At 51.5% G+C, this 26,232-nt stretch overlaps 1 protein-coding gene and 1 long non-coding RNA gene across 5 annotated transcripts in view; one reads left to right on the top strand and one right to left on the bottom strand.

Moving 5' to 3' along the window:
- Positions 1-26,232, bottom strand: part of SPAG16 (sperm associated antigen 16) — a 1,801,610-nt gene that overhangs the window by 743,554 nt on the left and 1,031,824 nt on the right. The window lies entirely within an intron of this gene.
- On the top strand, positions 13,308-17,628 carry LOC134943353 (uncharacterized). Its single transcript, XR_010181490.1, has 5 exons — positions 13,308-13,731; positions 14,386-14,456; positions 15,308-15,357; positions 16,309-16,349; positions 16,807-17,628. It is a non-coding gene; the product is annotated as an uncharacterized LOC134943353 (long non-coding RNA).

The following is a 26,232-nucleotide window of genomic DNA, read 5'->3' as shown; positions in this document are numbered from 1 at the left end:
GAGGCCTAGGATGATAACGTGGACTGGATCGCTCTGCCCTGGATTTCTCTAAACATCGCTCCCTGTAGCGTAGGTCAAGTTTGTTACAGAGAGAAATCAATTCATCCAGTTTAGTTGGCACGTCCCGGATAGTTAAATCATCCTTGATTCTCTCTGAAAGTCCATTCCAAAACGCGGCGATCAGGGCCTCCTCATTCCAGTTTAACTCTGAAGACAACGTGCGAAACTGAATAATATATTGACTGACAGGACGTAAACCTTGACGTAGACGGAGAATCTCCAAGGATGCTGAGGTGGTCCTGCCTGGTTCGTCAAAGATTCTCCGGAAGGAAGATACAAACTCTTTGTAGTTAGAGAGGATAGGATCACCTCTCTCCCATAATGGTGATGCCCACTCCAGAGCCTGACCAGAGAGGAGGGCAATAATATATGCGACCTTAGAACGAGCTGATGGGAAACTGGCGGACATCAGTTCGAACTGGATCTCGCATTGATTCAGGAATCCTCTGCAAAGTTTTGGAGTCCCGTCAAACTTACTTGGAGAGGGTAACTGCAAGCGGGACGTAGGCAGCATCACAGGAGAAGCTGTAGTGGTAACTGGGACAACCGGAGTTGGAATCTGAACTTGAGACGTTTTAATAGCTGTATGAAGAGTCTCTAAACGGTCTGCCATAGTTTGCATAAACTGCACTATTTGTGTCTGTATAGACTCCTGGTTTTCCAGACGGGAAAGGATATCTGACGTAGCACCGCCTCCTGCGAATTGGTCACTTGACGGATCCATGTGGCCAGTGCTTACTGTCAGGCCCGGGTGTTTTTGTGAATCCGTTAACCCGGAACCAACCACAGGTGTAGGTGCTGGGGTATGAAGAAAGCAGGGAGGACGAAGAAAGTTCCGCTTCATATATTTATTAAATAACAATTCAGTAAGGAGTTAAATGACTAGTTGTTAATCATCATTATACTGAAATATTGCAAGAATGGCAGAAATAATATGCAAGAGAAAACTCAAAAATAAATAAAAGAAATGTTCATGGAAACATATGCAAAAACAAGCTGAAGAATAAATGTTGAATTGTCCAAATATAAACAAGCTTTGATGCTGAACTGCAGATTGTGTTTAACTGGTTAATGCAGACATGGTGAATTAACTGTAAGAATTTGCAATGGAGTTTTGAGGGTTAACTGAGAAACTGTGATGAATTATCCTTGTAATGACAACATAGCAAATAAAAAGTACTGAATTGGGTTACTTGCGGGTTCCGGAGATCACTGTGAAACTGTAGTAGAAGACAAGGTGATGAATGGGTTAAATGCAGAGTTTGAACAAACGAACAGCTGAGAGAAACAGAATCCTCCAGACTTTGAATGATAGGCAGACTGACAAGGTAACCTCATGCAGGACACTGGGAATCCAACTATTTCCAATAGGAGTGCAATTAACTGACAGCACAGCGGAGAGCCGGTGGATCTTTCAGCAGTGAAGGCTGCAGACGGACCTCTGGGAACGGAGGCGATATCTGGACCACGGGAATCACACAGGAATGCACGGAGAGAGCTCAGAGCTAGAGCACAGCTTTGATACAACAAAGCACTGGCCCAGAGTAACATAATCCCAGCCTACTTAAAGGCAGCACAAGCACGGGATTGGCTTACACCTGCCCACAGGTGTTTTCACAAGTGCTCAGTATTAGCTATTTGGTCTCCAACATGGCCACCTCCTATACAGCAGACACACCGCAGTGCCTTAGGCCATTTGGTCCCTGCACTCACAGTTCCCAGACTCTGCATTACCTGTGCCATTGATCACGCCGTGTCCCCACACGGGCGCACAGCACCGCGAGCAACCGCACTGGCAACGAATGAACCCCAGAACCCGCAAAGGTGAGAGACCGGTTCGTGACAGAAGGGCATGGAGGGGGGGGAGGTTTGCTGCAGGTGAGGGTGACAATGGTGTCTGCACTGTCTGGAAGGGGATGGGGGGGGGGGTGCTGCTGGTGAGAGTGATAATAGTGCCTGCACTGTCTGGAAGGGGATGGGGGGGTTGCAGCTGTTGAGAGAGACAATGGTTCCTGCACTGTCTGGAAGGGGATGAAGGGGGGGTGGTGCTCCTGCTGGTGAGAGTGACAATGGTGCCTGCACTGTCTGGAAGGGGATGGGGGGATGCTGCTGGTGAGAGTGACAATGGTGCCTGCACTGTCTGGAAGGGGATGGGGAGGGGGGGCGGGGGTGACAATGGTGCCTGCACCGTCTGGAAGGGGATGGGGGGGGGGGGTGCTGCTGGTGAGAGTGACAATGGTGCCTGCACTGTCTGGAAGGGGATGGGGAGGGGGGGGAGGTGCTGCTGGGGAGAGTGATAATAGTGTCTGCACTGTCTGGAAGGGGATGGGGGGGGGGGTGTTGCTGCTGGGGAGAGTGATAATAGTGCCTGCACTGTCTGGAAGGGGATTGGTGGGTGCTGCTGGGGAGAGTGATAATAGTGCCTGCACCGTCTGGAAGGGGATGGAGGGGGGGGGGGGGGTGCTGTTGCTGGCGAGAGTGATCATAGTGCCTGCACTGTCTGGAAGGGGATGGGTGGGTGCTGCTGGGGAGAGTGATAATAATGCCTGCACCGTCTGGAAGTGGATGGGGGGGTGCTGCTGGTGAGAGTGGCAATGGTGCCTGCACTGTCTGGAAGGGGATGGGGAGGGGGGGGGGGGGTGCTGCTAGTGAGAGTGACAATGGTGCCTGCACTGTCTGGAAGGGGATGGGGGGGGGGGGGGGGGTTTGCTACTGGTGAGAGTGACAATGGTGTCTGCACTGTCTGGAAGGGGATGGGGGGAGGGGTGCTGCTGGTGAGAGTGATAATATTCCCTGCACTGTCTGGAAGGGGATGGGGAGGGGGGGGAAGGGTTGCTGCTGGTGAGAGTGACAATGGTGCCTGCACTGTCTGGAAGGGGATGGTGGGGGGGGGGGGTGCTGCTGGTGAGAGTGACAATGGTGCCTGCACTGTCTGGAAGGGGATGGGGGGGGTTGCTGCTGGTGAGAGTGACAATGGTTCCTGCACTGTCTGGAAGGGGATGGGGGGGGGGGTGCTGCTGGTGAGAGTGATAATAGTGCCTGCACCATCTGGAAGGGGATGGGGGGGTGCTGCTGGTGAGAGTGACAATGGTGCCTGCACTGTCTGGAAGGGGATGGGGGGGGTGTGTTTGCTGCTGGTGAGGGTGACAATGGTGCCTGCACTGTCTGGAAGTGGATGGGGGGGGGGTGCTGCTGCTGCTGGTGAGAGTGATCATAGTGACTGCACTGTCTGGAAGGGGATGGGGGGGGGTTTGCTGCCGGTGAGAGTGACAATGGTGCCTGCACTGTCTGGAAGGGCATGGGGGGGGGGGGGGGAAGGGTTGCTGCTGGTGAGAGTGACAATGGTGCCTGCACTGTCTGGAAGGGGATGGTGGGGGTGCTGCTGGTGAGAGTGACAATGGTGCCTGCACTGTCTGGAAGGGGATGGGGGGGGGGGGTGCTGCTGGTGAGAGTGATAATAGTGCCTGCACTGTCTGGAAGGGGATGGGGGGGGGGGGGGGTGCTGCTGGGGAGAGTGACGATGGTGCCTGCACTGTCTGGAAGGGGATGGGGGGGGATGCTGCTGGTGAGAGTGACAATGGTGCCTGCACTGTCTGGAAGGGGATGGGGGGGGGAGGGGGTGCTGCTGCTGGTGAGAGTGACAATGGTGCCTGCACTGTCTGGAAGGGGATGTGGGGGGGGGGGGGGGTGCTGCTGGTGAGAGTGATAATAGTTCCGGCACTGTCTGGAAGGGGATGGGGGGGTGCTGCTGGTGAGAGTGATAATAGTGCCTGCACCGTCTGGAAGGGGATGGGGGGGTGCTGCTGGTGAGAGTGACAATGGTGCCTGCACTGTCTGGAAGGGGATGGGGAGGGGTGCTGCTGGTGAGAGTGACAATGGTGCCTGCACTGTCTGGAAGGGGATAGGGGGGGGGGGGGGCTGCTGGGGAGAGTGATAATAGTGCCTGCACCGTCTGGAAGGGGATGGGGGGGTGCTGCTGGTGAGTGACAGTGGTGCCTCCACTGTCTGGAAGGCGATGGGGGGGGGGGGGGGGTGCTGCTGCTGGTGAGAGTGACAATGGTGCCTGCACTGTCTGGAAGTGGATGGGGGGGGTGCTGCTGGTGGTGAGAGTGATCATAGTGCCTGCACTGTCTGGAAGGGGAAGGGGGGGGGGGGGGTGCTGCTGCTGGTGAGAGTGACAATGGTGCCTGCACTGTCTGGAAGGGGACGGGGGGGTGCTGCTGGTGAGAGTGATAATAGTGCCTGCACCGTCTGGAAGGGGATGGGGGGGGGTGCTGCTGGTGAGAGTGACAATGGTGCCTGCACTGTCTGGAAGGGGATGGGGAGGGGGGGCGGGGGTGACAATGGTGCCTGCACCGTCTGGAAGGGGATGGGGGGGGGGGTGCTGCTGGTGAGAGTGACAATGGTACCTGCACTGTCTGGAAGGGGATGGGGAGGGGGGGGAGGTGCTGCTGGGGAGAGTGATAATAGTGTCTGCACTGTCTGGAAGGGGATGGGGGGGGTGTTGCTGCTGGGGAGAGTGATAATAGTGCCTGCACTGTCTGGAAGGGGATGGAGGGGGGGGGGGGGGGTGCTGCTGCTGGCGAGAGTGATCATAGTGCCTGGAAGGGGATGGGTGGGTGCTGCTGGGGAGAGTGATAATAGTACCTGCACCGTCTGGAAGGGGATGGGGGGGTGCTGCTGGTGAGAGTGACAATGGTGCCTGCACTGTCTGGAAGGGGATGGGGAGGGGGGGGGGGAGGGTGCTGCTAGTGAGAGTGACAATGGTGCCTGCACTGTCTGGAAGGGGATGGGGGGGGGGGGGGGGGGTTGCTACTGGTGAGAGTGACAATGGTGTCTGCACTGTCTGGAAGGGGATGGGGGGAGGGGTGCTGCTGGTGAGAGTGATAATAGTTCCTGCACTGTCTGGAAGGGGATGGGGAGGGGGGGGGGGGAAGGGTTGCTGCTGGTGAGAGTGACAATGGTGCCTGCACTGTCTGGAAGGGGATGGGGAGGGGGGGGGAAGGGTTGCTGCTGGTGAGAGTGACAATGGTGCCTGCACTGTCTGGAAGGGGATGGTGGGGGGGGGGGGGGTGCTGCTGGTGAGAGTGACAATGGTGCCTGCACTGTCTGGAAGGGGATGGGGGGGGGGGGTTGCTGCTGGTGAGAGTGACAATGGTTCCTGCACTGTCTGGAAGGGGATGGGGGGGGGGGGGTTGCTGCTGGTGAGAGTGACAATGGTGCCTGCACTGTCTGGAAGGGGATGGGGGGGGGGGGTTGCTGCTGGTGAGAGTGATAATAGTTCCTGCACTGTCTGGAAGGGGATGGGGAGGGGGGGGGAAGGGTTGCTGCTGGTGAGAGTGACAATGGTGCCTGCACTGTCTGGAAGGGGATGGGGGGGTGCTGCTGGTGAGAGTGATAATAGTGCCTACACCGTCTGGAAGGGGATGGGGGGGTGCTGCTGGTGAGAGTGACAATGGTGTCTGCACTGTCTGGAAGGGGATGGGGAGGGGGGGGGGGGTGCTGCTGGTGAGAGTGATAATAGTTCCTGCACTGTCTGGAAGGGGATGGGGAGGGGGGGGAAGGGTTGCTGCTGGTGAGAGTGACAATGGTGCCTGCACTGTCTGGAAGGGGATGGGGGGGTGCTGCTGGTGAGAGTGATAATAGTGCCTGCACCGTCTGGAAGGGGATGGGGGGGTGCTGCTGGTGAGAGTGACAATGGTGTCTGCACTGTCTGGAAGGGGATGGGGAGGGGGGGGGGGGTGCTGCTGGTGAGAGTGACAATGGTGCCTGCACCACTGTCTGGAAGGGGGGGATGGGGGGGGGGGGTGCTGCTGGGGAGAGTGATAATAGTGCCTGCACTGTCTGGAAGGGGATGGGTGGGTGCTGCTGGGGAGAGTGATAATAGTGCCTGCACCGTCTGGAAGGGGATGGGGGGGTGCTGCTGGTGAGAGTGACAATGGTGCCTGCACTGTCTGGAAGTGGATGGGGGGGGGGGGGGTGCTGCTGCTGGTGAGAGTGATCATAGTGACTGCACTGTCTGGAAGGGGATGGGGGGGGGTTTGCTGCCGGTGAGAGTGACAATGGTGCCTGCACTGTCTGGAAGGGCATGGGGGGGGGGGGGGGGGGGTGCTGCTGGTGGGAGTGATAATAGTGCCTGCACTGTCTGGAAGGGGATGGGGGGGGTTGCTGCTGTTGAGAGAGATAATAGTGCCTGCACTGTCTGGAAGGGGATGGGGGGGGGGGGGGGGGGTTTGCTGCTGGTGAGAGTGACAATGGTTCCTGCACTGTCTGGAAGGGGATGGGGGGGTGCTGCTGGTGAGAGTGACAATGGTGCCTGCACTGTCTGGAAGTGGATGGGGGGGGGGGCTGCTGCTGGTGAGAGTGATCATAGTGCCTGCACTGTCTGGAAGGGGATGGAGGGGGGGGGGGGGGTGCTGCTGGTGAGAGTGATAATAGTGCCTGCACTGTCTGGAAGGGGATGGGGGGGGTGTGTTTGCTGCTGGTGAGGGTGACAATGGTGCCTGCACTGTCTGGAAGGGGATGGGGGGGGGGGGTGCTGCTGGGGAGAGTGACAATGGTGCCTGCACTGTCTGGAAGGGGATGGGGGGGGGATGCTGCTGGTGAGAGTGACAATGGTGCCTGCACTGTCTGGAAGGGGATGGGGGGGGGGGGTGCTGCTGCTGCTGGTGAGAGTGACAATGGTGCCTGCACTGTCTGGAAGGGGATGGGGGGGGGGTGCTGCTGGTGAGAGTGATAATAGTTCCTGCACTGTCTGGAAGGGGATGGGGGGGTGCTGCTGGTGAGAGTGATAATAGTGCCTGCACTGTCTGGAAGGGGATGGGGGGGTGCTGCTGGTGAGAGTGACAATGGTGTCTGCACTGTCTGGAAGGGGATGGGGAGGGGGGGGGGTGCTGCTGGTGAGAGTGATAATAGTTCCTGCACTGTCTGGAAGGGGATGGGGAGGGGGGGGAAGGGTTGCTGCTGGTGAGAGTGACAATGGTGCCTGCACTGTCTGGAAGGGGATGGGGGGGTGCTGCTGGTGAGAGTGATAATAGTGCCTGCACCGTCTGGAAGGGGATGGGGGGGTGCTGCTGGTGAGAGTGACAATGGTGTCTGCACTGTCTGGAAGGGGATGGGGAGGGGGGGGGGGGGGTGCTGCTGGTGAGAGTGACAATGGTGCCTGCACCACTGTCTGGAAGGGGGGGATGGGGGGGGGGGTGCTGCTGGGGAGAGTGATAATAGTGCCTGCACTGTCTGGAAGGGGATGGGTGGGTGCTGCTGGGGAGAGTGATAATAGTGCCTGCACCGTCTGGAAGGGGATGGGGGGGTGCTGCTGGTGAGAGTGACAATGGTGCCTGCACTGTCTGGAAGTGGATGGGGGGGGGGGGGGGGGGTGCTGCTGCTGGTGAGAGTGATCAAAGTGACTGCACTGTCTGGAAGGGGATGGGGGGGGGTTTGCTGCCGGTGAGAGTGACAATGGTGCCTGCACTGTCTGGAAGGGCATGGGGGGGGGGGGTGCTGCTGGTGAGAGTGATAATAGTGCCTGCACTGTCTGGAAGGGGATGGGGGGGGGTTGCTGCTGTTGAGAGAGATAATAGTACCTGCACTGTCTGGAAGGGGATGGGGGGGGGGGGGGGTGTTTGCTGCTGGTGAGAGTGACAATGGTTCCTGCACTGTCTGGAAGGGGATGGGGGGGGTGCTGCTGGTGAGAGTGACAATGGTGCCTGCACTGTCTGGAAGGGGATGGGGGGGATGCTGCTGGTGAGAGTGACAATGGTGCCTGCACTGTCTGGAAGGGGATGGGGGGGGGGGGGGTGCTGCTGCTGGTGAGTGGTGAGAGTGACAATGGTGCCTGCACTGTCTGGAAGGGGATGGGGGGGGGGGGGTGCTGCTGGTGAGAGTGATAATAGTTCCTGCACTGTCTGGAAGGGGATGGGGGGGTGCTGCTGGTGAGAGTGATAATAGTGCCTGCACCGTCTGGAAGGAGATGGGGGGGTGCTGCTGGTGAGAGTGACAATGGTGCCTGCACTGTCTGGAAGGGGATGGGGAGGGGGGGGGGGGTGCTGCTGGTGAGAGTGACAATGGTGCCTGCACTGTCTGGAAGGGGATGGGGAAGGGGGGGGGCGCTGCTGGGGAGAGTGATAATAGTGCCTGCACTGTCTGGAAGGGGATGGTGGGGGTGCTGCTGCTGGGAGGAGTGATAATAGTGCCTGCACCGTCTGGAAGGGGATGGGGGGGTGCTGCTGGTGAGTGACAGTGGTGCCTGCACTGTCTGGAAGGGGATGGGGGGTGCTGCTGCTGGTGAGAGTGACAATGGTGCCTGCACTGTCTGGAAGGGGAAGGGGGGGGGGGTGCTGCTGGTGAGAGTGAAAATAGTGCCTGCACTGTCTGGAAGGGGATGGGGGGGGGTGCTGCTGGTGAGAGTGAAAATAGTTCCTGCACTGTCTGGAAGGGGATGGGGGGGGGGGTGCTGCTGGTGAGAGTGATAATAGTGCCTGCACCGTCTGGAAGGGGATGGCGGGGGGGGGGGGGGGGGTGCTGCTGGTGAGAGTGACAATGGTGCCTGCACTGTCTGGAAGGGGATGGGGGGGGGGGGGGGTGCTGCTGGTGGGAGTGATAATAGTGCCTGCACTGTCTGGAAGGGGATGGGAGGAGGGGGGGGGGGGGTGGGTTTGCTGCTGGTGAGAATGATGATGGTGCCTGCACTGTCTGGAAGGGGATGGGGAGGGGGGGGGGGGGGAGGTTTGCTGCTGGTGAGAATGATAATGGTGCCTGCACTGTCTGGAAGGGGATGCGGGGGGGGGGGGGGGGGGTGCTGCTGGTGAGAATGATAATGGTGCCTGCACTGTCTGGAGGGGGTGGGTGAGGGTGATCTTGGTATCTTTGCTTTCCATGGAGGGGCGGGGGTGTTGCTGGTGTGTGTGTGTGTTCTTGGCGGGTGCCTGTGACACCATCATTGCAAGATCATAGCCTCTTTTCCGGGAGCACGCGTAATTTCAGCGTATGCAGGGACAGCGGCGGTAGCGGGCATCGGCGGGACACGGCGGGACGTTATGGCTGCAGTGCCGCACCAGCCACTGACCTCACCGCATGCCACTGGTATATATATGTTAGTAGATACAGTATGATACATAGATTAACATTAAGTAGCTCTTAGAATTGTATGCACAATCACATGCTGTATACAGGGGCGTTTGAAGAGAGGAGGGGGACCGTGGGCAGACTCCAGGTGGGCCCCCTCCTCTACACAGCGCCGTGGGCTCCATCACTGTGCTGGAGTCTACAGCGCATGCGCAAGTCTCCAGAAACATGGAACCTGCCATTGTCCGGAGACTAATTTCCTAGTGCACATGTGCGGTGGCCATTTTATTACTGATTTTTTTCTGCAGCTGCTGTGGCTTCAGCGCTGTCGTGGGACTCTGGAAAGGTGAGTATTAACACAGCACGGGTGCAGTGTGGGCCCCCTGGACCCAGAGACCCATGTGCACCGCACACATGATTGCACCCATGGTAGAAACGCCAATGGCTGTATAGAATATACGTAATATTGTATATAACGTAGATAATAGTTGGATAGAATATTATTTTCTGCATATAGAAAATTTTCCGGCTAATTTATACAGTGATATGTACTGTAACACTACATTATACTGTGGTATGTACTGTAACACACTGTGTGCTATGCTGCTGTATGTACTGTAGCACACTGTATGTTATACTGCAGTATGTACTGTAACACACTGTATGTTATACTGCGGTATGTACTGTAACATGCTGTATGTTATACTGCGGTATGTACTGTAACGCACTGTATGTTATACTGCAGTATGTACTGTAACACACTGTATGTTATACTGCGGTATGTACTGTAACACACTGTATGTTATACTGCGGTATGTACTGTAACACACTGTATGTTATACTGCGGTATGTACTGTAACACACTGTATGTTATACTATGGTATGTACTGTAACACACTGTATGTTATACTATGGTATGTACTGTAACACACTGTATGTTATACTATGGTATGTACTGTAACACACTGTATGTTATACTGCGGTATGTACTGTAACACACTGTATGTTATACTATGGTATGTACTGTAACACACTGTATGTTATACTATGGTATGTACTGTAACACGCTGTATGTTATACTATGGTATGTACTGTAACACACTGTATGTTATACTATGGTATGTACTGTAACACGCTGTATGTTATACTATGGTATGTACTGTAACACACTGTATGTTATACTGCGGTATGTACTGTAACACACTGTATGTTATACTATGGTATGTACTGTAGCACACTGTATGTTATACTATGGTATGTACTGTAACACACTGTATGTTATACTATGGTATGTACTGTAGCACACTGTATGTTATACTGCGGTGTATGCTGTAACACACTGTATGTTATACTGCGGTATGTACTGTAACACACTGTATGTTATACTGTGGTATGTACTGTAACACACTGTATGTTATACTATGGTATGTACTGTAGCACACTGTATGTTATACTGCGGTGTATGCTGTAACACACTGTATGTTATACTGCGGTATGTACTGTAACACACTGTATGTTATACTGTGGTATGTACTGTAACACACTGTATGTTATACTATGGTATGTACTGTAGCACACTGTATGTTATACTGCGGTGTATGCTGTAACACACTGTATGTTATACTGCGGTATGTACTGTAACACACTGTATGTTATACTATGGTATGTACTGTAACACACTGTATGTTATACTATGGTATGTACTGTAACACACTGTATGTTATACTGCGGTATATACTGTAACACACTGTATGTTATACTATGGTATGTACTGTAGCACACTGTATGTTATACTGCTGTATGTACTGTAACACACTGTATGTTATACTATGGTATGTACTGTAACACACTGTATGTTATACTGCGGTATGTACTGTAACACACTGTATGTTATACTATGGTATGTACTGTAACACACTGTATGTTATACTGCGGTATGTACTGTAACACACTATGTTATACTATGGTATGTACTGTAGCACACTGTATGTTATACTATGGTATGTACTGTAACACACTGTATGTTATACTGCGGTATGTACTGTAACACACTGTATGTTATACTATGGTATTTACTGTAACACACTGTATGTTATACTATGGTATGTACTGTAACACACTGTATGTTATACTATGGTATGTACTGTAACACACTGTATGTTATACTGCGGTATGTACTGTAACACACTGTATGTTATACTATGGTATGTACTGTAGCACACTGTATGTTATACTGCGGTATGTACTGTAACACACTGTATGTTATACTATGGTATGTACTGTAGCACACTGTATATTATACTATGGTATGTACTGTAGCACACTGTATGTTATACTGCGGTATGTACTGTAACACACTGTATGTTATACTATGGTATGTACTGTAGCACACTGTATGTTATACTATGGTATGTACTGTAACACACTGTATGTTATACTGCGGTATGTACTGTAACACACTGTATGTTATACTGTGGTACGTATAGTCTCACACAATGTAAGGGGCTTAGTTGCATAGGCGTGCGCAGCACATTTTATTAGGGGGTACACCATCGGAGTGGTGTGTCTACCACCGCCTTTTGGGCGTGTCTAGCACCATCTATTAACGGTCAACGCAATATAAAATATCCACCCTTGTACCAATCCTAATAAAACAGATACATTGTCAGATGTTATGGGGTGCACCAAACAAACACCCCTGATGGCACTCACTGCATTTACACTGCTCCTCCTCAGCCTGGTCTGGCTCCCCCTCTCTTTCCCCTGCAAGCTGCAGCAGCTTACTTACAAGTCAGTCACTCACTGACACTGGCAGTCGCAGACTAGTACTGCTGCTGCTGCTGGAAAAACGAGTGATGTGTCAATGCTGCTGCCAGCCGCCGTCCAGTATTGAATTTGTCTTCCTAAGAGGAACGCTGGCTGCATGCTGATCCTCATCAATGGCTGGCGTTGGCATAGCATAGAAGAAGAGAGGTGGGCATGTGGCGGGTGGGCATGTGAGCAGCATGACATAATCACATCATGCTGTGTTTGTACATGGAGGTGGAGCTGGGAATTTGAAAGCCGGTGTCAATGGCACCCTTGATTAACCCAGGCGTCCGGTCAGTAATGCAGTCCTGACAGGGTGCAGCGCAGAGGGGCCAGTAATCAGCCTGCTCAGTTATCGCTGCATCAGGCATGTGAGATCGGGGTGCCAGACATTAGGGGGTGCCTGTGCGCACCAGGCACCCCCCCTGCGCACACCTATGCTTAGTTGTACCATTAATGTAGACCACAGGTTCTCAAACTCGGTCCTCAGGACCCCACACGGTGCATGTTTTGCAGGTCTCCTCACAGAATCACAATTGAAATAATGAGCTCCACATGTGAACCTTTCAAAATGTGTCCGTGAGTAAGTAATACACCTGTGCACTTGCTGGGTTACCTGCGAAACATGCACTGTGTGGGGTCCTGAGGACCGAGTTTTAGAACCTCTGATGTAGACTATGCTTTTCTCCATTTATACTGTCCAGACCACTCCAGCTACTAACTGCCATGTTACAGGCTGTGTTTAAAAAAGAAAAATGACAGTTAGAAGCTGATTGGTTGGTACTTTATCACCGTGCTATTTATCACTCTCCGAGGATTGATAAATCTGGGCCTATATTCCCTACCACATGTACACGTACACACATACACGCTAGGGTTAATTTTAGTTGGGAGCCAATTAACCTACTAGTATATTTTTGGATTGTGGGAGGAAACCGGAGCACCCGGGGAGAATATACAATCTCCACAAAGTTAGGGCCATGGTGAGCAGATGTACTAAGCCATGAAACGTGATAAAGTTGAAAGAGATAAGTACCAACCAATCAGCTCTTGTCATTTTTCAAACACAGCCTGAAACATGGCAGTTAGGAGCTAATTGGCCAGTACTTTATCTCTCTCCACTTCATCACTTTTCAAGGCTTAGTACATCTCACCATAAATTTTAAGTGTCCCTGTTGTCCTATAGCAGGGCTGGCCAAACCAGTCCTCGAGATCTACCAACAGTACACATTTTCCAGATCACCTAGCTGGTGCACAGGTGTAGTCATTACTAATTAAGATGTGCTGCATTCATTCCTAACTGACAATTCTACAGATCTCCAGGAGGCCTGGAAAACATGAACTGCTGGTAGATCTCGAGGACCGGTTTGGCCAGCCCTGTCCTATAGGAATGACAGGAGGTTTGGTTTATATGTTGAATTCAATAAAAACTCACAAAGTATAAAACAAAGAGTTTAACAAAGAAGCTACGGATGGATATTGGTTACAAAATGACCCACAATAGTCCGGTAACGCAGGTGTAATAGCCGCTCTTCAGCGGACTCTTGGTCACTATTAGGACGGCTTTACCCTCGTATTGTAGTTTATTTATTTGAACCAATATCCTTTATCGCACAAATCATAGAGAACGTATTACAGAGTGATGTTATGGAGATACAGTTACACCCTTTATATGCCATGGCCTGGACACTGTTATTAGTGAAATGTGATGTCATAGTTACACATTCCGTACTTACTACTGCTCCAAGGCTGCAGCAGGTCACTGCACCCCTGACCATCCAGAACATCAGACGTGTCTTGGTAAGTGAGATTTCCTGGGCTTTATATAGTACAACTATGCAGAAACTAATACCAGAGTAATAATTATCAGAATAAACATGTATTCAATAATAAATAATAGCGGTAAAGCAAATCTCTTTATGTCACTGATTACATTATGTGACATTGTAGGTGGAGTGGGTAAAACCATGCTGCGCTGTAGGTGGGGTGGGTAAAACCATACTGGGCTATAGGTGGGGAGGGTAAAACCATACTGCGCCGTAGGTGGGGTGGGTAAAACCATGCTGCGCTGTAGGTGGGGTGGGTAAAACCATACTGCGCTGTAGGTGGGGTGGGTAAAACCATACTGCGCTGTAGGTGGGGTGGGTAAAACCATACTGCGCTGTAGGTGGGGTGGGTAAAACCATGCTGCGCTGTAGGTGGGGTGGGTAAAACCATACTGCGCTGTAGGTGGGGTGGGTAAAACCATACTGCGCTATAGGTGGGGTGGGTAAAACCATACTGCGCTGTAGGTGGGGTGGGTTAGACAAGTACATACAGCTTCACACATTGACACCTAGATAATAATGGTGGATGACCTGTCCCTGTTACTATTTTGCATTTCTCTGCCACATTTATTAATATGTATATATATTATATAGGTTACTAATAATTTTTTGTATTTGCACTCTACAGCTTCAGAAAAATGGCAGAAAAGATGGATTTTATCCAGGTCTGTGCCCAAAGCATGGCCCGCTTTTACACCAGTAAGTAGATACAGCTGTGAAATAATATATATGTATGTTGCGTTGCTCCTGCTCATCACACTACCTAATTGTAAGCGCACTCATTTTCTATGATGTTTAGAGGGGGGAAACATGGGGAAATGATTTCAAATCAGCCTGTACCCCCCAAAATGTGCAAACTAACACTAGATAGCAAAGTCATTGGGGCTCTTATAAGGTGTCAAATGGCTGATTTTCTCATTATTTAATAACAATAAAAGTGAATAGGAAGCCGGTGTTTTTCAGCAAATTAATGCGATAAAGATAAAGATCGGGCCATAAAAATGCCTGGAAGTAGATTTTTCTGTCATTTTTGCCAATTGATAATAACACCTGTAACTCCCACCTGCAAACCTAAAGCACCAATCCCAACAATACAACACCCCTATATACCAGCTAATTAGCCCATTATTCTGCAGAATATCATCCCAAAAATAACATGTCATGATTGGCCATATTAAGCTAATTAAAAATTAATTGCCTAAATAATCATTAGTGGGAGTGTCCCAGGGGTCCTGAACCAAGTCCTGACATTTATACCTTAAAATAAGGATTTCCCAAACGTTACAGCTGCTCAGGGGCTGCATAGAAAAGGCCGCATTATGTCCTATGGAGGGTAAACGTGGCTATATTTGTGCAGCTAATTATATAGAAAAAACATTTGTGCCCATTCATTTTAAGCTGAATTCAGCGGCTAATTACATTTTACCCATAGTGTGTAATATACAGTGTAGTAGAGTATATAGAAACAGTCTACCAGCCACAGTGCCCATCATCGGCAGCTACAGAATCCAAGACACTAGTGTGACTGTTGCTTTGCATTTTATTTACAGGCGTTGTCCTGGCATTTGACGAAGTGGAAGACAGCATCAGGAGCGTACAAGTAAGTGAATAAAACATCTATACATCAGTCTAGGGAATGTGGGTGAGACTAAGCCGTATGGCTCTGGTATACAACAGTCGGGCAGTACGGATGGTGTAATGGTTAGCATTGCTTTCTCACAGCATTCAGGCCATGGGTTCAATTCCCACCATAACCCTAACTGTGTGGAGTTTGTATATTCTCCCCGTGCTTGTGGGCTTCCTCAGGGAACTCTTGTTTCCTCACAAAATCCAAAAATATACTGGTAGGATAATTGGCTCCTACCGAAAATGAACCCTAGTGTGTGTATATACATGTAATTAGGGCAGACTAGATGGGCCAAGTGGTTCTTATCTGCTGTCATAATTCCAGGATTCTAACAGTTATTAATATTTGGTGGTGGAAACTGTGTTAAATAATGTTTCACCTCTATATTTTTACATCACCAAAGTTACCCCAACAGTAATTGCTGCAGTGTGCGGAAGGCATAGAGACTGATAACCTGTCCTCCCGCATCAAAATGCTCCTGGGAAAAGCTGTCTTACATTATTATGCACTTTCACTGTTACTTTTAGTCCATATCTATCCTTGCTCTGTGGTGGAGAGAAATCTATATAATCAGCTATGACCTGTCCTGAGGAGGATATATGCAGCGGGGAACAGAGGGGAAGGAGTCGGGACCATGGGGTGCAGAGAGAGGGGGTCAGGGAAAGTGTTGGGGAGTGGGAACCCTCGCCCCAGCGATCACTGTGTCTAATATACTAGTTTATGTAATGATGGAATATTGTTCCCATTACACTGACACCCCCACCTTTGCCCACCCTAGTCTGCTGACTGTCACCTGTAACCTTTATGGCCATCTTGATATCTTCTGAATGAAATGTAATTAACCTGTAACATTTATTAAGTAGCTTGTAATGGAAATTACATTCTATATTCCTCCTAAAATTTATTTTCCTTCCTGTAACACAGTACCATCGCAGACTGAAAAAGATGGAGAAAAAGAGAAATAAGTAAGTGACTTTCGTAGCTGCAGAATGCCAGTATAACTATTATCCAATAACTCCTTACAGGCCTCCCTCACTCCCATCTCACTCCCCTTCAATCTTCTTTTCTCACTGCTCCACATCTGTCTCCCCCCACTGCCAAGCCTTAGAAACACAGAATTTGATGGCAGATAAGAAGCATATGGCCCATCCAGTCTGCCTTATACCTGCTCTCCTTCCCCTACAGAATACTCCTCAAACCCTCACCTCAGGTACAAGGCCCCCTCCAGCTCCACTGCTCCCTACATCTCCAACTTCATCTTCATAGATGCTCCCTCCCGCCCTTCCTCCACTCTAGTAACTACAGCATTTTCCCATTGTCTTTCCCTCATAATGTCCATATTAATGGCCTTCTACACTGCTTGCATTCTGTCCATAAGTACCTATAGCTTTGTCACTTAGAAGGTTTCTCTTCTCTTTATAGGACCAAGACTCCACGCCTCTCATGGGGCAACTCATGGGGCAATGACAACGCCTATGAGAGGTTGATTTAAAAAAAAAAAAAAACATCAAAACAAAAAACCATAAAAAAAATAACCAGCATCAAAAAATAAAATAAAAATATCAATGGGGGGGGTATTGTCGTACTGAGGTGGATGTTGAGGGCAGCTGTGATCATGTGGTAATTTTCTTGACTCTAGGAGAGGCTGGTAGACTGGAGGAAGTGTTGGTACTTACCTTAGGTGTAACTGTGGGGAGTAAACCCTTTGTTACCCATTTATTTGGTAACTCCCCTCAGCTACACCTAAGGCAAGTACCAACACTTCCTCCAGTCTGCCATATTTCTTCTGGCCTTTCATAGAGCTTTACCACATGATCACAGCTGACCTCAACATGCATCTCAGTACGGCAATTCCCCTCCCATTGACTCACATGGATTGTAATGTCATTCTGACCTGGGTGCCTGTGGCTGGGCAATGTCAGGGGAAACAACACATTCAGCCTGCCCAAAGACCGTCACTTCTTTGCCACTTATCCAGCTGAGGAATGTGAGCAAGCCACCAGGACCAGTTGCAGCTGCTTCAAATCTGAGGCCTTTCCACCTCCCGCAGCTGAAACCAGGAAGTCCATCTGATGCTCCGGCACTCAAAATGAAGACCAGCACCCCCTGAGGTTTCATGTCATCAAGAAACTGTGACATACATGAACCAGGACAGTTATGTGGTCTGGAAGTTTATTACATCATTCCAATTCATGCAACAACAAAATATATAGAAAAATAAAACAAAATAAAACTCTAGCTCTTTGCTGTCTAAGAGTAATTTTTGTGGGGATCTGCCGATGTGATGCATATTGGGCCTGATTCAGATGCCGTCGCAAAGCGGCTACAGTTCGCAAATCAGTCGATGTTTACTTACTGTGCACACATCTGAGCCACACGAGAGAGTGAAATGCAGTGGCAGTCGCAACAAGAAATTAGTTGCAAAGGGAGGGACAGGAAGACACTGGGGGTCATAACGGGGAGTATTTGAATAAACACAGGTGTGTCATGGTTGTCCAGACAGTGTTTTCTGGGCGTGTGTATAAATTAGCAGTTGCGATCCTGACTTGCTACTGGAGAGCAGCTCAGCATGTGCGTCTACAGTCACTCAGACTCTGTGACATGAGCCAATTTGCACTGATGGTACCGATGTGCGACAGCAGTGGGCATCCCTATGTTCAGGTTAGCTTCTGCCCATATTAACATATAGACGCAATTGCGTACGGCAAAAGATAGCAACAGCAGCAGCAAGAACAACCGCACCTGAATTAGACGCATTGACTGTAACAAAATGAATGTTCTTATTTGTTGGCTCTAGTTTTATGTTTCTTTCGCTACGTACACACTGGTGCGACCAGCGGTGGTGCAGATGTGCAGGGCGATTACCCTTTGCCCTGCGCATCGAAATATTGCCGGTACACACTAGGCAGATATGAATGAGCATCGGAACAATCACTGTTCTGTCCCTCATTAATAATCACTGCATGGCATGCAAGGTTGTGAGATTCGCCATGCAGTAAGGCCAAACGCAAGTTTGTATCCAGCGTTACTTACATTTTTACTTACATTTTGTCTCTAGTTCTCCTCAAGTAAACCCGTTAAGATAAGGAAATGGCCATTTTTATCGGCTAATTGGGAATGTAACACAAATGAGACCGAATTACTGAAAAGAATGGTTACGCCATTCCGTTTAAAGGGGCCATTTGCGAAGTATCCCTGCGGGTATTTACGATCCTCGAAAACAGATGGTCCTAGAGAGGAATAGTGGGTCTCTTGTAAAGACACAACATCTGCTTAAAATAGATGGATAGGTCTAATCTTCACTTATTAGGGGAGTTGAACACCTTAACATTTAATGACAGAACTTGCACCATTTAAACAACAGGAAGGGAACTATAGAATTTGAGGCAAGAACCCAGTGAAGACTGGGCGAGTCAGAGTCTGTGGAGCATTTTCCAGAAAAATAATTCAAAACCCAAAGGGGGAAGGCGGATACGACATAAAAAAAACGAGTGACACAGAGGAGAAAACCAAAACAACCCAGTATATTGGGTCTGCATAACTACTGCAGGGAGAGAAACTAGGTGCAGTAGTACAACATGTAGGGACACGTGGCCGAGTGTCTCCACCCGTTAAATCAGTACACACTATAAAATACAGAATATAGAATACCTAAAACATGAATGATACGCATACTGTATGCAGGGGTGTATCTATGGGTCAGAGCGCCCCTGGCAAAGTAAGGGGTTGGTGCCCCCTACACACATTTGAAATAAGGTGTGAGTATTGGAAATGAGGCATGGTCTTGTGGGTGAAGGGCGTGGACACAATAGTACTTCCAATTCAAATTATGTCACACAGTAGTGTCCCTTATTCACACTATACTTCACAGTAGTGTCTCGTATTCACGTTACACCATCCCTCCCCTCTAACCCTAATACACATTTCCCACAGCCTGACCCTAAACCAGCCCGCCCCAGCATCTTCAGTGGTGCCTAACCCTAACCCACCCTTGCTAATCTCCCTCCCTGCCGCCTAACGCTCCCACCCTCACAGCCTAAACCTTTACCCTTCCATGCGGCTTGCCAGTGGTGACTTTGGCAGGGCCGCAACTAGGGGGGGGGGGGGGGTAGGGGGGAATGTGACCCGGGCGCTGGATCAGAGGGGATGCCAGGACAGTCCCTTTAACGCCTTAACACCGGCCTCCCCCTGCGGCTGCAAGGAGCCGGACGCACTGGACTGAATAAACCGCTGAGACTGGCGCACAGATTACACACCGCCACGGCCAGCCAAGTACCGGGCACTGACTGTCAGCCGCTACCTGGGAGAGCCGACGCCTCCGCAGTGACGCCCCGGGCCTGGGTGATGACAGCAGCCAATCAGCACCGGCTGCCCCGGGCTCACTCCGGGCTTCGTGTGCAGCGAGCAGGAGTGCAGGAAGAGCCGGGTGCGGTGAACAGCAGTCGGCTGTGGGTGATGACTGCTCCACCTGCCTGTGCAACCAGCGTAAGGAGAGACACCCGGGGCCAGAGGTAGGCAGCTGCCGCATTCGTGCATTATATAACACAGGGGAGGGGGACTACAAGTTCCAGCCGGTGGGACACGCACACCTGCCGTGTAATGAGCAGCATCTCCAGGTCAGTTAATTGCACCGTACACCCATGCCTGGCTGCAGCTGCCTCCATGCACTGTCAGTGTACAGTCCTCATATCATATGCTGCACTAGTGTCTGTGATAGAGGGATGGTAGTGTACTCATTGCTGTATATTATACACCTGCCATACACCCATGCCGTTTTATATTTTTTCTGTTAATTTGTATTTTTATTACAATCTGTTTTATTTTATTTCTGTATTTTTTTATTTGTGGGGGGTGGGGTGGTGGTGGTGGTGAGGGGTGCCAAATTACTGCCTTGCCCCGGGCGCTGAAAATCCTAGTTTCGGCCCTGACTTTGGCACCAACTTGGTCTGGATTTTGGCATTCTGCATCGCTATCTATGTTGGGATACCAGCATCAGCATTCCGAGCAGTTTCGGGATGCTGGCGTCAGCTTTCCGACCGCCGGGATGCCAAACGCCGGCATCTTGACTGTATCCCGAATGAAATGCTAATGAGATGCTGTGAGATGAGCCTCAAATGGACCCAGCCATTAACCAAACACCATTAGTTGGATGGTAGAAGTGCTTACTGTTAGAAAAAAACATCAGGGTGCCATCACTTCCAAGATAAAATGATCAATTATGCAATTAACTGATATACATTTCCTTGAACCTGGGCTTGAAATAGGTAAGATGTGTATTTTCTTTATTACACTCAACAAGTTAAAGTTTTCGCTTACTTACTACTTACATCTAACATGCATGAAAGTCGTGTAGTTTTCCAGGTACTACAGTCCCGTCCCCAAAACACTGCCTCTATTTTATTATCTTCAACAACAAATTGACCTATAGCACTGTGCTGTATAATAATTGCTGTGTACCTGGTGAGAGACTGTTACTGCCGGCGCGGCGCCAGTGTTCGTCAGCACAGCACTGCACTAGTGATCAGACTAGTGTCCGTCAGCACTGCACTGCACTAGTGATCAGACTAGTGTCCGGCAGCACCGCACTGCACTAGTGATCAGACTAGTGTCCGGCAGCACCGCACTGCACTAGTGATCAGACTAGTGTCCGGCAGCCCCGCACTGCACTAGTGATCAGACTAGTGTCCGGCAGCACCGCACTGCACTAGTGATCAGACTAGTGTCCGGCAGCACCGCACTGCACTAGTGATCAGACTAGTGTCCGGCAGCCCCGCACTGCACTAGTGATCAGACTAGTGTCCGGCAGCACCGCACTGCACTAGTGATCAGACTAGTGTCCGGCAGCACCGCACTGCACTAGTGATCAGACTAGTGTCCGGCAGCCCCGCACTGCACTAGTGATCAGACTAGTGTCCGGCAGCCCCGCACTGCACTAGTGATCAGACTAGTGTCCGGCAGCACCGCACTGCACTAGTGATCAGACTAGTGTCCGACAGCACCGCACTGCACTAGTGATCAGACTAGTGTCCGGCAGCACCGCACTTGTAATCAGACTCAAAATAAACAACAGTTCCCAGCAGCCTTTGCTGCCGGGAGCTCCCAGCAACAAGGGCTGTTGGGAGCTTTAGTTTATTTTGAGTCTGATTACAAATGCTGTGCTGCCGGACACCAGCGCCGCTCCAGCAATAACAGAGTCTCCCCAGGTCCAGTCTGACAGTACTACTTCTCTACCCTTTGGCCGCGGGTGGCACAGCCAGGCGGCGCCCCCTCCTTACCTGGCGCCCCTGGCGAGTGCCATCCTGGCCAATGGGTAGATACACCCCTGACTGTATGCACAAGTAACTAAAGCATACGTCTGGTAATTACTACACAATACATTAAAGAAGACATATGCAATATGGAGAAACAAAACAATACTCTAACAGAATAAATGACCATCACATCAACTCATGTAACCAGAAGGAAGGACACTGCTAAGGCGCTGTTAAGCCTAAGGAGAAAACTCCGGGCATAATAGTCTGAACCTAGTAACCATCCAGGCAGGGCTGTTTCTAGCCAATTTGGCTCCCAGTGCGAGATTTAAAAATGTGCCCCCCCACACACCTAGATTTAAAAAAAAAACTTGTGCGCGCACCCGAAAAGGAGGCGTGGCCTCATCTAAATGGGTGTGGCCTCGTCTGAAAAGACTACCTCACAATCCAGTTTTTGACCCTGCTCCAACAGATCACGACCACCACAGGAAAAAAATTCTACCAAATTAAGCCCCACACAGTAATGTCCCCTGCACCATATTATGCCACACACCGCAATGCCCTTGATACATTAAATCTCCACACTACGGCAGGCAAGAGTCCCCATTTCACACATTACGGCAGGTGTCCCCATTTTACACATTGAGAGAGAGATAGAGAGAATACTTACAGAGGCGATTACCGCTCTTCGGCCCGTCTCACCAGTCGCTCCTCGCGCCGGCCTTTCCCTCTTCCTAACTTGGATCCCCCTCTGTACTCCGCTCGGGGGGGGGGGGGAGTTTCGCGGAGTGACGGGGTTGCGTTGTGACGTAACGACGCAACCGCATTATTCCGTGAAACTCCGCCCCCCGAGTGGGTTACTCGGGGAGAAATAGGAGGGGGAAGCAGGGAGCCACAGTTAGTGCCGCGGCGGGCGCCCAGTGCGGTTGCACTGCTTGCCTGCCCCAAGAAACGGCCCTGCATACAGGATCATAGGAGAAGCTTCTCAGGCAGTGACCATTCCGTGTGAGGTGAAGGTTGTTTCTAAGGCCCAGAGGGAAACTTAACAGAAATGTCCCAGTCCAACAGCAGCTTGACTCTAGCGCTTAAGAAGGACATTATATATATGAAGAGCTTATTGGAGATAATTAACTTTACCGAAAACCCGTAACGATATGGGATCTCCGGTACTCATAAGGCTGTCGTGATAGGAGCCAACGATCTCTGTTTTGCAATGGTCAGCGCAGAGAAGTCAGGAAACAGCTGTGATCCGCTAAGGGTGTCGAGTTAGAGTTAGCTTTGGGTGGGTTATTTTGATTCTGTGCAGGGTAAATACTGGCTGCTTTATCTTTACACTGCAATTTAGATTTCAGTCTGAACACACCCCACCCAAATCTAACTCTCTCTGCACATGTTATATCTGCCCCCCCTGCACTGCACATGGTTTTGCCCATTAGCTAACAAATATGCTGCTGCGATCAGATCTGAATTAAGCCCCTAATTTGGAGGTGTCAGCACACCCGATGTTTCCGTACATTTCTGATGGTGTGAGATCTCGTTCTGGAACATCGCTTGCAGTGCCCTGGAGTGCCTGATTGAAAGGCTGTGGCTGTTTGGGGACCGCGTTTGTCAAAAAGGGATGTGTCAGCCACGTTTTGTAGGCATGCAGAGGCCGGTGTCTGTGTCTTCCAATGCAGACATACTGGCCTCCGCAGTGCATTTACACCTGGCATCCTGGATAAGCGGGGGGTCACGCAGATGATCCGATGCAGCGGTGGATCAGAGAAGATGGCAGGAGGGATACTTTGCACTGTCACACTGTTTCCTGGCTTAGGTCCACCTTGGGGTATGAGCATGTGGAGTCATTGGTTTGCTTATGTGTCATTGGGGCAGAGGGAAAGGGATCTCTCTCCGGTAAAATCCACATTAGAATATCCCGTAGGCTACTATTGGTTAATTTATATATTATTTATTTATTAACATTTTATATTGCAGCATATTCCATTACTCTTTACAACTGGAACAGTGATAGAACAAAACTGGGTAATAACAGTCATAGAGGAAGGTTCTGCACGCAAGCCTACAATCTATAGGGAAATAAGCATTGATACACAATGACAGGTGCTACCTATTGCATAATGATCCTGCCTGGTTGCGGAGGATCTTGGTGGGCTCACACAGCAATGTTGGCCTGGGGACAGGAGAACGGGAAAGTGAGGATATGTGTGGACTCTACAGTGGGGATGTAATTGGATAGGAAAGTTTATGAAGGTTATGTGGGTGGATCTGGCATTTCATAGGCTTGCCTGAAGAGGTGGGTTGTCAGGGAATGCTTGAAGGTTTAGAGACTAGAGGAAAGTCTTATTGTGTGTGGGAGGGCATTCTACATACTGGATGCAGCCCTAAGAAAGTCCTACAATTGTGAATGGGAGTGAGTGATGAGTGTGGATGAGAGATGCAGATCTTGCGCAGAGCGGAACGCAGTAAATCCGACAGCATAGCAGCCATGGAGGCTTCCTTGTGGCCGGAAAAAGAGGGACTGCGGTAGATATTGGGGGGATTCTGGGGATCCTTAGATGTTGCGGTGAAAAAGACTGCGTAGGGAATATAATGTGACCGAGCAACATAAACGCACCATCTGGGCTTGCGGAGCGCCGCTCAATGCATCACCTTGGCTCGGAAGGGGTTAATGTTTTTGTGGTGGGAGGAACTTAGAGAGAAAGTCCGGGAGGCTGATTGGCTGGATTGTGGATAGGGGCTGGCCAGCCATGCATATAGGCTGCTGACCTGGTACTTCCTGCCTCTTTTCCAGCTCTTCTCGTGAGGCTGCAAGTACTATTCAATTTACATATATATTCATATATCCTTCTTCTCTCTCATACTTCTCTATAAATCCCTTTACACTTATTTACTCTCTCTCCTCTGTTCCTTTCCCTTCTATATCCCCTCTACCCCCCTACTTTATTTATTCTTCCTGCCTTTGTGCCTTTCCTGTGCGTCCTGAACCCCCTATGGCCGCCAGAATCTGACCCAGCCGCACCGCTGGCCTCCCCGCCCGGCTCCTGGACGCCTCTGATGTCCAGCCGGCCCGGGGAATGCCTGCTGCGGCTGCCATGCGGGAGACTCGGGGCGCGCGCGGCCGGGCGCGGCCGCCCGCTTGTGCTCCCCCGCGCTTGCGCTCTCCGTCCCCGCTGCTAGCCGCGGCGGGGGAAGGAGCGCAGGGGGATAGGGGACGTATGCGGCGGCTTGCCAGGGACGGTGACCTGCCGTCCCTGAGCCCGCCGCTAGTAGCTACCCGCGGCTGCTCCAATCACGTGGGGCCCGGGACGGAGCTCCCGGTCCGCGGATCAGCGGCCTGCTAACACCAGGGGGGGCATCACACGCCCGGATCAAAATACTACTGGGGTTAATGGGCGGGTGGTCGCGCGGCTGCCGGACACGTCCAGTCTAGGCAGCGCGCGCGTGCCGCTGTTCACCCTGCCAGTTGGGGGGCCCAGATGAGGACTAACCGCTCTGGTAGGCTCTCCCCTTCGGCCGGTCAGGTCCGGCCTGCGCCCTCCCCCGACAGGGCGGGGCGTCACCCCCGCTCTGCTGCTGTGTATCCCCCTTTGCCGGTTGCGGATAGGGCAGGGCCGGTCAGGCGAGGGCGTTCTGCGTCCGCCCGCGGTGGGGCGACCCACCTGGTCTCTCCTGCCGTGGATGGCCCCCGAGCGCCAGCCCCTTCCGAGTTGACTCCCATGGTGAATGGCCCTGCTGCCGCCGCCCATGCGGCTCCTACCGGGGTCACCCACCCCATCAGGGGGCGACGTGCGCCGGTGGATGGCGACCGTTCTGCCCCTCCCCGCGTCCAGTCGTCTTCTGCTGATGCCACTGCGGACGGCTCTCATTCCGACGTCGTGCTGCCTCCTTCCAGTAGTGACTACTCTCCGGTTTCTCATCCTGAGGCCAATGCTCCGGATAGGAGGAGGTCGCGGCGCTGGCGGTTTGCGCGAGGTTTATCGCAGCGGGATGGCTGTACCGTGATACCCGATAGTGAGGGATCATCCGGGTCCTTGCTCCCGACGGGAGGTTTACGAACCTCCCGTGGGGCGCACGACTCGCGTGGCGGCTCTGATCTTCCTACGCCTGCCACTGCGACTGCACCCTTGGTGGACGCCACCGTTCTGTCCGCCATTTGTGCCGCTGTTGTGTCGGTGGTGGCGCCCTTGTTATCCTTCGTACCCGGGGGACTTGGGCGGCCTGCTGCTTCTTTGGCGGATAGCATTGCGCAATCTCTAACCCCGCTTCTGTCCTCTGGCGCGACGGTTCCCCCGCCTGACCCGCTCCCGGCGGCTGCGGGTCCGGTGGGGGAGCTGGGGAACAATGTCTCTTTTGTTTCCCCAGCCGCGGAAGTCGGGTCCGGAATGGAGTCAGTCGGTGCATCCTCGAGTCGTCCGGTGGCTGTTGGGACGGACGGTGTTCCCTCTCGTGCAGGTGAGTCTTCATCGGACCCCGACTGGTCCAGGGGGAGTGCGGTTACACCCCGTAGCGGCTTGGGAGCGGATACTCACTCCAGCTCCTCTAGCGAAGGCAGCAGTGCGTGTAGGGATACCAGCAAGCGCAGCAGGCGCAGCCGCAG

This window comes from Pseudophryne corroboree, chromosome 7 (genome assembly GCF_028390025.1).
Source record: "Pseudophryne corroboree isolate aPseCor3 chromosome 7, aPseCor3.hap2, whole genome shotgun sequence".
Lineage (NCBI taxonomy): Eukaryota > Metazoa > Chordata > Amphibia > Anura > Myobatrachidae > Pseudophryne > Pseudophryne corroboree.
Note: the sequence above shows the minus strand (reverse complement) of the source record. Positions and strands in the feature narration are given on the sequence as shown.